Source organism: Dendrobates tinctorius, unplaced genomic scaffold, assembly GCF_039654945.1.
Source record: "Dendrobates tinctorius isolate UK_male_01 unplaced genomic scaffold, ASM3965494v1 ptg000028l, whole genome shotgun sequence".
Classification (NCBI taxonomy): domain Eukaryota; kingdom Metazoa; phylum Chordata; class Amphibia; order Anura; family Dendrobatidae; genus Dendrobates; species Dendrobates tinctorius.
This window is the reverse complement of record NW_027361696.1, coordinates 9,320,991-9,333,302: the sequence shown is the minus strand read 5'-3', so window position 1 is coordinate 9,333,302 and position 12,312 is coordinate 9,320,991.

Sequence of the window (12,312 nt, the reverse complement as noted above, 5' to 3'; positions counted from 1 at the left end):
TTGGTATGGAAGTCAGGGCAAATACATCCAACGCTTTGGTTCTGACCCCAGGTCTCTCTTAAAGGGATCCCCGGTATGGAAGTTACGGCAATTCCACTCAGCGTTCTGGTTCTGACCCCAGGCTCTCTTAAAGGGATCATTGGTATGCAAGTCAGGTCAAATCCACTCAGCGCTCTGGTTCTGACCCCAGTCTCTCCTAAAGGGATCATTGGTATGGAAGTTAGGACAATTCTACTCAGCACTCTGGTTATGACCCCAGGCCCCTCTTAAAGGGATCCCCGGTATGGAAGTGAGGGCAAATCCACTCTGCGCTTTGGTACTGACCCCAGGCCTCTCTTAAAGGGATCTCCGGTATGGAAGTTAGGGTAAATCCCTCAGCACTCTGATTCTCACCCCAGGCTTCTATTAAAGGGATCATTGGTATGGAAGTCAGGGCAAATCCACTCAGCGCTCTGGTTCTGATGCCAGGCCTCTCTTAAAGGGATCCCCGGTATGGAAGTTAGGACTGTTCCACTCAGCGCTCTGGTTCTGACCCCTGGCTGATGGGATGATGTTGGATATTAAGGGTAGTAGTCCGGTGGCTCTGGCTGACGGTATGTTGTGGGATATTTGGGGTAGTAGTCCGGCGGCTCTGATGGAATGATGTGGAATATTAGGGGTAGTAGTCCGGCGGCTGTGATGGGATGATGTGGGATATTAGTGGTAGTGGTCCGGTGGCTCTGGCTGATGGTATGATGTGGGATATTAGTGGTAGTTGTCCGGTGGCTCTGGCTGACAGGATGATGTGGGATATTAGTGGTAGTAGACTGGTGGCTCTGGCTGATGGAATGATGTGGGATATTAAGGGTAGTAGTCCAACGGCTCTGACAGGATGATGTGGGATATTAGGGGTAGTAGTCCAGTGGCTGTGATGGGATGATGTGGGATATTAGAGGTAGTAGTCCGGTGGCTCTGATAGAATGATGTGGGATATTAGGGGTAGTAGTCCGTGGCTCTGATAGGATGATGTGGATTATTAGTGGTAGTGGGTCGCCCTCCCAGGGCTGTGGGGTACTCGGTACCGGGCCCGATGAGCTTCAATGGGAGATGTCACGGCAGCTGGGACCCGGCCCGTGGCCCTGGGCGCCCATTGTAAAAAGGGGGGAATAGTTCAGTGTGCTTTTAATGATTAGAGTGAATGAGTTGTGACGCCACCTGTGGTGTTCGGCAATGAAGATGTTAAGCCGACGCTGCAGACAGATCCTCTGGGACAGATGGTGTGATGCAGCAATGATGTTATAGCCCTCCACAGGCAGGGCTGTAGTCCCAGGGCAGAGTAGGTGAAGTGACACTTGGATGGTGTAGTGTCGGGCGCAGGGGAGGTAGCAGTGCCGGGCAGGTGGACGTAGGAATAAGTGGAGGACACCAGGGCATGTAGTTCCAAAGCTTTGCTCACTGTCTGTTGTGGCACGAGAGCCCTCATCCGTGCCGTTTCCTGCAGGTCAAGAGCTCAGCCAACTTCCAGGCAAGATGAAGTATTCCTTTCCAACACTCCTCCAACATATGTGCCTTTTCTGAACTTCTCCCTCTTAGCGCCTTTAGTGAAGTACTCCCAGTACTAAGTTACACTGGAGTTCCTCCTGTCAGATGTTCCTATGAACTCTACTTGTACGGCAGACAGCTGTAGCCTGCTTCGGGGACTCCTTACTACCAAGTCCCGGTTCACTATCGTTGCTGTTATGCCCCTAAGTCATGTGTGGGAATAAAGTGGTGACAACTTCTATTCCTCCGGTGTCTGCTGCAGGACCATTAGTATCCATACAACCTCGGGGACTGGACCCCGGCCTTGCGTTTAGAACTTGGGAAGGGTTCTCCGCTAACCCTAATCCTTAGTTCTCTTCTTCTCCCCATGTTCCGTACTAATCCTTTCCTTCTCATGGAGAGTCAGGCTTTCTATGAATGTTCCTTTCCTGTGCCAGCGGACCCAGGTCACTGAGGTCGGCTGCAGCACTTCCTTCATCCATCCCACTCAGGGGATCTCCCTTCACAGACTGACCTCATCAGACTCCTGTGACAAACTGACTAAATCCTATCCTCTTCCCACTCTTTTAATGCAGACTAAACTCCACCCGCCTCCCAGCACGCTTCGTGTTCCAAGCAGGGAGCCACCAAAGGGTGCTTTGCTACACTACTATGTGGTGTGGGATGCAGGTGTTGGAGTGTGGTCTGGTGTCTCCACCTTACCTGAATGGTGGGGTACGACACCTCAGGAGGAGGTGCAGTACCTCTTTGGCGACTGAACCCTCAGGGGTGCCACAGTAGTAGTCCGGCGGCTGTGACGGGATGATGTGGGATATTAGTGGTAGTTGTCCGGTGGCTCTGGCTGATGGGATGATGTGGGATATTAGTGGTAGTAGTCCGGTGGCTCTTGCTGATGGGATGATGTGGGATATTAGGGGTTGTAGTCTGGTGGCTGTGGCTGAAGGGACGATGTGGGATATTAGGGGTAGTAGTCTGGTAGCTCTGGCTGACGGGATGATGTGGGATATTATAGTGAATGTGGCTATGCGGAGTGGGCGGGACTCTACACTCAGCTTTATATATATATATATATATAGATATAATCATTATAATTTGTTATAACTAACCGTAGTTAGTTACTATGCCCGGGCAGCGCCAGGCTCTTCAGCTAGTATCTAATAAAATACAACAATATCGATGCAACCAGTGCTCCGTGCTGGAAAAAGTCTCTATCTCGTAGAGGTGTGGACTCCGCTCTACATCCATTTGTCCTATAGTCTTCAGTAAGCGGCTGTGAGGGATGAAGGAGATCCACATTTCCTCCACTCCTGAAATGTGTCTCCAGTACCATTGCGTTCCCCCAGGCCATAAAGAGCAATCCAATGTTTTCCTTTATTTAACTATAAGAACAAGCCCTTTGAAGCTCTGTGTCCCTGGCAATTATCCCAAGGATGTGAACTCTTGTGCAGCTACAGCCAGTTGACTCCCTTTGTTCTTTAAGGCTGACATCGTGGCACAACGGATCCCAGGCTAACCAGTGCAAGGCTCTGAGATATGGAATCTAGAAAATTACCTATAATAACAGAATACAATATCTCTGAGCCTAGCCGAGCACATTATTGGAATCTGCATCTCATTCCCCACGAGCCCATAACATTCAACCACCCCTAGCACTCTGCGTTATTGAATTACAAAGCATAGCTTCCAGGAATTAAATACAGTAGCCGTATTTAGTCTCTATGCACAGATAAAATCCAGCAGAAACCAGTGGCGCCGGTGCCGGCTTATTTAGAGCTTTGGGTGCAAAGTTATGGACATTCACGGTTCTGGCCGGGAAAACCATACTCTCAGATATGGGAGGAGGGAGGTGGGCCAGCCCAGGGGTGGGCGCAGAGTGTGTGAGAGAGCAGCCTAGGAGATAAGAGGCAGATCCTCATTTTGAGCTCAGTTTTCTACTGGCAGGAGGAACATTAGCTGATGCGGCTAGGAGAATCATGTAACTAAAATTTGGACCTGTGATCCATCAGCGCCTCCCTGTGGTCATATGATACATAACACAGTAATTGTAACCTACAGTGTTGGCCATAAGTATTGACACCCCTGCAATTCTGTCAGATAATACTCAGTTTCTTCCTGAAAATGATTGCAAACACAAATTCTTTGGTATTATTATCTTCATTTAATTTGTCTTAAATGAAAAAACACAAAAAGAATTGTCCTAAAGCCAAATTGGATATAATTCCACACCAAACATAAAAAAGAGGGTGGACAAAAGTATTGGCACTGTTCGAAAAATCATGTGATGCTTCTCTAATTTGTGTAATTAACAGCACCTGTAACTTACCTGTGGCACCTAACAGGTGTTGGCAATAACTAAATCTCACTTGCAGCCAGTTGACATGGATTAAAGTTGACTCAACCTCTGTCCTGTGTCCTTGTGTGTACCACATTGAGCATGGAGAAAAGAAAGAAGACCAAAGAACTGTCTGAGTACTTGAGAAACCAAATTGTGAGGAAGCATGAGCAATATCAAGGCTACAAGTTCATCTCCAAAGACCAGAATGCTCCTGTGTCTACCGTGCGCAGTGTCATCAAGAAGTTTAAAGCCCATGGCACTGTGGCTAACCTCACTGGATGTGGACGGAAAAGAAAAATTGACAAGAGATTTCAACCCAAGATTGTGCGGATGTTGGATAAAGAACCTCGACTAACATCCAAACAAGTTCAAGCTGCCCTGCAGTCCGAGGGTACAACAGTGTCAACCCGTACTATCCGTCGGCGTCTGAATGAAAAGGGACTGCATGTAGGAGACCCAGGAAGACCCCACTTCTTACCCCGAGACATAAAAAAGCCAGGCTGGAGTTTGCCAAAACTTACCTGAAAAAGCCTAAAACGTTTTGGAAGAATGCTCTCTGGTCAGATGAGACAAAAGTAGAGCTTTTTGGGCAAAGGCATCAACATAGAGTTTACAGGAGAAAAAAAGAGGCATTCAAAGAAAAGAACACAGTCCCTACAGTCAAACATGGCGGAGGTTCCCTGATGTTTTGGGGTTGCTTTGCTGCCTCTGCCACTGGACTGCTTGACCGTGTGCATGGCATTATGAAGTCAGAACACTACCAACAAATTTTGCAGCATAATGTAGGGCCCAGTGTGAGAAAGCTGGGTCTCCCTCAGAGGTCATGGGTCTTTCAGCAGGTCAATGACCCAAAACACACTTCAAAAAGCACTAGAAAATGGTTTGAGAGAAAGCACTGGAGACTTCTAAGGTGGCCAGCAATGAGTCCAGACCTGAATCCCATAGAACACCTGTGGAGAGATCTAAAAATGGCAGTTTGGAGAAGGCACCCTTCAAATATCAGGGACCTGGAGCAGTTTGCCAAAGAAGAATGGTCTAAAATTCCAGCAGAGCATTGTAAGAAACTCATTGATGGTTACCGGAAGCGGTTGGTTGCAGTTATTTTGGCTAAAGGTTGTGCAACCAAGTAGGCTGAGGGTGCCAATACTTTTGTCTGGCCCATTTTTGGAGTTTTGTGTGAAATGATCAATGTTTTGCTTTTTGCTTCATTCTCTTTTGTGTTTTTTCATTTAAAACAAATTAAATGAAGATAATAATACCAAAGAATTTGTGTTTGCAATCATTTTCAGGAAGAAACTGAGTATTATCTGACAGAATTGTAGGGGTGTCAATACTTTTGGCCAACACTGTATTTATGCCCTACCTTTGTACTACACTCTTGACTGTATATGTAACGCCGCTGTATTTGTACTCTGTTTACCCGGCATTACTCTCCATATCTCTTCTTTAACACTTTGCTCCTTTCTCTCTAATGAATTGGAATGCTGTTGTCAGTTACCTGTGTGGATGCTGCTCAGTTCCCGACTCTGCTACGTAGCCGTACATGCGTGTGTGGCTCCGCTGCACTGCATGACCACCCACTTGTGCGGTCCCTGGCTGCCACTGTGGAAAGCTATCAGCAGGTTGCAAGGTCCTCTGCAGTTGTGCATGACTTACCACGTGTGTTCAGGCTTGCAGATGCTGCCAGGTGTCCCTTGCAATGCTGATTTGTGTCTGGCTGTGCTTAGGGTGCACGTGGCCACACCTCCCCTGCTTTTATGAGGAATGGGGGTGTGCTAGAATTGCTGCTCCAGCCTATCGCTGTTAGACAGCTCCTATATAAAGTTTCCCTGCCCTGTGGGGCGTTGCCAGAGCTTCGCATCAAGTTTCTGAGTCTTGCTATGTCTGTTTGGTGTTTAGCACCTGCCCTGCCTGCCTGCAGTTCTAGGTGAGCTGATGACTGTCTTCCAACTGCTCTGGGTGTGAAGTACCCAGATCCGTTTCTGTTCAGTCGGTTATCAGCTTTGGGACAGCTGATGTCTGAATTCCTGGTCTTATCCTGTTTATATGTTGGTACCAAAGCCCTTGTCCTGATTCCTGCAGTGTTATGAAGTCCTAGTCCTGATTCCTGCTGTGTTATGAAATCCTAGTCCTGTTTCCTGCTGTGTTATGTTACTGAAGTCCTTCTGTGTCTTGAACCCTGTGCCCAGTGACTGTGACTCTTTGCTAACTGACTTTCTGTGATCTGACCTGGGTTCATCTTGGAAGTAGGAGTCCGGTGCCTCTGCTGAGTTTCTGCTACTCTATGCTCAGCTTGTTATTCGGTGCAATTCCCAGCCGGTTCCAGTCCAACCCGGTGGGGCTTGCACCAGACCACTTGAGTTCCTTTTTAGGTCGCTGCCAGATGTCCAGAGCCCGATGACCATGGCCTCTTGTCCAAAGTCTGATGACCGTGGCCTGATGTCCGGTGTCTGAGGGCCACTTCCAGATGTCTGGTGCCTGACGTTCTCCGCCAGATGTCCGGATCCTATCCTTCCCTGCCCGATGCCTGATGATCGCTACCAGATGTCCGGAGCCTGATGACTGCAGCCTCATGTCCGAAGCCTGATTTCCGCAGCCTGATGTCCAGAGCCTGTTGATTGCTGCCAGATGTCCAGAGTCCGATGCCAGTGTTCTGATGTTCTATCTGAGATCCGAGTCCTGATGTCCTGCCTGAGACCTGATGATCACCTGGTGTCCTGATGTCCTGTCTGAGACCTGATGTCCGTCTGGTACCTTGATGTTCTGATTTCTAGATGTCCTTCCTGATGACCAGATGTCCGGCTTGTGCCGTGATTTCCAGTCCGTGTTCCGATGTCCAGTCTGTGTTCCGATGTCCAGTTTGTGTTCCGATGTCCTGTCCGTGGTTCCGGTGGTCCAAGTTGTGCTCTTGAGCCGGTCCCGCTCGTGTTCTTGGATGGATTCCTCCTCCATGGTTTCCGAGAGTCTCCAGCTCTGTTTCCCCGGTGACGGTCCCGGCAGTGAGTCCTGGTCCTGACCAGCCGATGCCCGGTGCTGTAGTGCCAACGTTCCTGGACCTGTGCTATCCGTGTCTTGCTTATGTTCTTATGTCCTGCCGGTTTCCTGGGGTCTACCCATGATGGCTCCTGCTGTTGTCTGAAGGCTGCCTGAGGTTGGTGTCTGATGCTCTCCTGCTGTGCCTGTGCTTCGCCTGAGGCCTTAGAGAGAGGCCATCCTAGTATGCCTGAGCCAGAAAACCCTGGACTGCATCAACCCATGATCACCCTAGCCATCATTTGAAGTCTGCCTGAGGTCGGTGTCTGATGTTCTCCTGATGAGCCTGTGCTACACCCGATGCCTTAGAGAGAGGCCACCCTAGTATGCCCGTGCCGGACAACCCTGGACTGCGTCAACCCGTGATGACCTCCTGCCATCATCTGAAGCTAGTCCGAGATCGGTGTCTGATGTTCTTCTGCTGTGCCTGTGCTACGTCTGTGGCCTGAGAGAGAGGTCATCCTAGTATGCCCGTGCCAGATGACCCTGGACTGTGTCAACCCGTGATGACCTCTTGATTCGCCGGTCAACCTAAGATGTGTTTCCTTCATGATGTGCATATTCTGGAACCTGGTGTTTTCATGTCTTTTGCTTTATTTCAGTAAACTTTATGTTTCTTCATACCTGAAGTTGTGCGGTGTCTTTTAGTCCTGCATATGGCCATCTTGTCCACAAGCTCAGCTGCCAGAGACCCCGGTCGCTACCCTTCCCTAGTCCGGGTAGGCCCGGGTCCCCCCTGTGGTCCAGTGGGTCCACATTCCACGATCACCTGGGACGCATACCCCGTCGTCGTTATAGTTCGACGACATGGGAGCGTTGGCTGGGTAAGCCACGCTGCGTCCGTGATCGTAACAATATACATGCATATCTGTTCTTGTAAATATATACCTGTATATTTCTAGTGCGCATTTTCGGCAATTAAATGTAAAATTAATCTTGACTGATTTTTTATCTCGATTCACGAATCCCCACATCCACACGCTCAGTTGGTTATGTTATACACTACCCCCAGGGTTGTTTTCTGACCCGATATAAGTCTGGTGTCGGACAGGGTTGTATATCGAACAAGGAACTGATGGCAGCATACTGTACTGTATTAGTGAGGAACTCTGGCAGTAATTGCCGGGAGGTTTATATATATATCCCCATCCTGGACTGGTGATATACAGTGTTTCCCCCCTCACTGGGAGCGCCTCAATAACTCGTACCTATAAAGGAAGCCTTTTTGGGGACTATTAACCCTCGGTGCAGTTCCCTGACTGACCTGGCGCGAGTGGTGGCGCCAGAGAGCCGATGCCTGCTGGGTCCTTCTCTCCCCTCCCCAGAAGTGAGTGAAATCGACACCCCCCTCTCCTGTGCGATCCGTCACAGTGGCCATATCCTCACATCCTGCTCCCCACACCCTCTAGTTATTTTCCTGCTCCCCTCACACCCTAGTTATCATTAGTCAGGAGTTATTCCACAGAGGTCTGAGGAGCACTTGGTTTCAGGCAGAGTACGGACACTCGTCATTCTGGATTGATGCTCAGATGTGCGTCTGAATGGGCCTTAAAAAGCCTAAGGAGATGTTGTATTTGAGACACTGCAGGCCACAAAGAACACCCATTGCAGAGCACAGCAAAGGGCAGTAGCCACATGGGAAGGGGGTGGAGGTCGACTGAGCCAAGAAAGATGAATGACAGTTTATGCCCTTGCACTAGTCACCTTCGTGCCTCTCCCTCTAATATCTGCCCTGTCCCCCCACATCTCACTTCTTTTACCATCATGACCCCCTATAGTGAGTGTTGTGGTCATTCTTTTATAGGAAAGTAATTGGGCAATGTCTGAAGGTCATGCGCCCATCACCAGGTCATTACCATGGTGATTTGATTGTTGTACACTTGAGAATTCCCTGTGACTTCTTTATGCACATGGAGCAGCACGCCGATTATGGTCGTGGTGCTGTCAGGGTTAAGTTTTCGGGCAGTGTTCTGAGGATGGCGCCGTGCAGAGCATTGATCTGTTTGCATGTTTCCGTGACAGGCTTTTCGTGCCTGGATGGCGTGTGGCGTTTCTTCTATTCCTGTCATCCTTGTGAGAGTTGACATGACGGTGATGGCGTGCTGGGATCTCAGTGACTTGGACGCGGAGGAGAGATGAATGGGGCTGCGGACGGGGAAGTTTGTTGACTTGTAGGTGCTAGAATTGTGTAAGTTCATTGAGCTGGCAGCTGCCCACTGCTCTGCTGCATCCACTCTCCAGAGACTGGACGGTGGGGCGAAAAAAAAATATGTGCATCCAAGTCTGGGGCACCGGGGCAGAGGTCAAGTCCTGGGCAGTAGAATAGAAATCTGCCTGCTAGATGCCACCATCTGTGTGCGGACCTGCTTTGGAAATTATATTTCAAATCAAGTTTTGTGATGTCAGGTGCACAGTGGGTTTATGATGCAGATATAACGCAAAGACCTAATATTACAGCCGTGCTCGGTGGAGCCATTTTATCAGCCCACTTAGCGGTGTCCTGGACTTTTTACATTTGACCACAAGTACTATCTATGGATCTCGACGTGTCCTTGTCATGAGCCCTCACCATCCATAGCAAATATGGATGGCTTGGTGGGAAGGACAGTATCCATACAGTCCTGATAATTTCTAAAGGGGGGTCAAGATGGTGATGATACCAGACCTTTATTTAATGCTAATGCAGACTTCCCTGCATGCACCTTCTTCTTCCCGGCAGGGACACCGACATACTCCCTGCCAAGGACGCTTGGCAGTGTCTACGTTCCATACATGGCTTCCTGGTCCATTGGGCCTGGGCACATTGCATAGGTTTCCTGGAGGCGGGCCTCGTGTACAAGCACACACTCCCCGATTCTAAAAGAGGCAACGTACACTTTGGAACTCTATTAGTACTTGAATCTGCCTATTCTGAACCTATTCCTGAACCTATTCTGTTAGAACTTGAGCCTGCCTTGTCTGAACCTATTCTATTAAAACTTGGGCCTTGTCAGAAAATATTCTGTTTTTCTGAACCCGCTTACTCTGAACCTATTCCTGTTACCCGTGTTCCCTGAGACCGCTCTGGCCGTGCCTGAACTTGAAACTTCTGCGGTACCTGAACCAGTACCAGTGTCCTTCCTGTCAGATGGTCTAGGATCTGCGCTTTCTGAACCTGCTCCTGTGTACGTCCTGTCAACTGTCCCAGGACTGTCTGAACCTGCATTAGCATCCAGTCCCGCCTTGAACACACTCAATCACACTCCAACCTCCCAATCATGGCCTCTCTACCATGACCAAGACCAAAGAGCTGTGATTTTCTGGATTTTATTTTTAGATTCGGCGTCTCACAGGTGAAGTGTACCTACCTACCAAAAAAACGTACAGATCCTCCATTCTTTTTAGGTGGGAAAACGTGCAAAATCGGCAGAATATCAAATAATTACAGTGCTGTGCAAATTAATTGGGACAAAGCATTTTTTTAAGAAAAATTGTAAGTTGGTTACCAGTCAGTGATTCAAACCAGTTTTAACTGCTTTGAACAGGTGTGAGTGCCTGTTCAAAGCAGTGAAAACTGGTTTGAATCACTGACTGGTAACCAACTTGAGATTTTATTTAAAAAAATGCTTTGTCCCAATTAATTTGCACAGCACTGTATTTTCCACACTGTACCTTTTCATTCATTCAAGGGCTCCATCAATATGTGTCTTTGTCATGCCTATGTCTAGTAAGTTTATCTACATTACCACATATGACAGCAGTACTAAATCTGTCGTCGGCCTAATTCTCATTATCGCTGCAGGTTTCACTGTGTCCGATGTATTGACAGCGGATTAATCTCTGTAGTGCTCAGGCGTTCAAGAGTGAATATGTATTTATTCAGGAACAAAGATAATAGCTTACAACTGGTATTTCTTATAGCTTGGGATCTAAGGGCCCCATCACACTTAGCGACTCACCAGCGATCCCGACAACGATATCAACTTGTCAGGATCACTGGTATGTCGCTACATGATCGCTGGTGAGCTGTCAAACAGGCAGCTTCACCAGCGATCAACTCCAGCTACAACGAGCGCTGGCGTCACTGTGTACCTTAGTTACCAGCGCGCTGATGCAGGGAGCTGGTAACGAAGGTAAACAGCGGGTTTCTAAGTGCCGCATGGCGCTTAGAAACCCGATGTTTACCTTGGTTACCAGCTCCCTGCATCAGCGCGCTGGTAACTAAGGTACACAGAGGGTTTCTAAATGCCGCGAGGCGCTTAGAAACCCGCTGTTTACCTTGGTTACAAGCTCCTGCTCGCTGATCGCTGGTCTCCCGCAAGCCACACGCAGCGATGCGTGCTGGCCAGATGGAAACCAGCGACCAAAAAATGTCCTGGCCATTCCAGCACGATCAGCGATACCCGGCAGGGCGGCCAGTCGCTGATAGGTGTCACACACAGCGATCTCGCTGGTGAGATCGCTGTTGCGTCACAAAACTTGTGACTCAGCAGCGATCTCACTAGCGAGATCGCTGTGTGTGACGGGGGCTTTAGCATCTTGTTTGTCAACTTGTAAAGTGTAGATGTGCTCCAGCTACTCACAGAGTGAGCAGAGACATCCTGTTTTGTTTTTAACAATGTATTGTGGAGAAACTCCTGGACTAGTAAACAGCAGTTGTAGTAGTAGTTGATGCCATAAATATAATAAGCATAATTCTAACACAAATGTCACGCTGCTACAATTTAGGTAGGTGCAGGCCCCACTAGATGGCAGAAGAGTGGGAGCAGGGCTGCGTCTAAACAAAGCTGGCCTACAGTGCAGCAGTGAGAATAGCACAGGTGGCACAGTTGTGACTGAAGGCTGGCGAGTAAACTGGGACCAGGGGCACCTTTCCTGGCCCTGACACTAGGCTGCACCCTAACTCACCCTGTTCCCCGGGATACCTCAGATGGCGAGTCCGCCGGGGCCTCCACCCTAGCCCTGTCTCCTAGCATCCTCCCTGCGTATGTTCACTTCCCCCCACCCGGGGAAGAGAGGCGCTACTGTGCACCGAAGTACACAAACCCGACAGACAGGGGAATGAGACAAGGGTAAAAGAAAATTCCACTCATAAATAATACTCTCACAAGCCACAGAGGTATACACCAGGGTGTGAAGGACAAGGGTAGAAAATAAAGCAGGATTGGATGAGGAATTTCCAAGCGTACAAACCAAGCACCAGTGGCACAATAAATTCCTCCAGCACTCCAACCACCAGCTTCTCCTTGTCCTTGTCCTTCTCCTTGTCCTTCTCCTTGTCTTTGTAGCAAATGCTAACTCAGACAAAGATCTGGCCAGCAGACCTAGCTTTTAGGCTGAGTTCACACGTGGCTTTTTTTCGCGTTTCCGCGGCGCTTTTAACTGTGCGATTTTGCCGCGAAAACGCGAAAAATAAGCATCCCATGCATTCCTATGGGATTCCG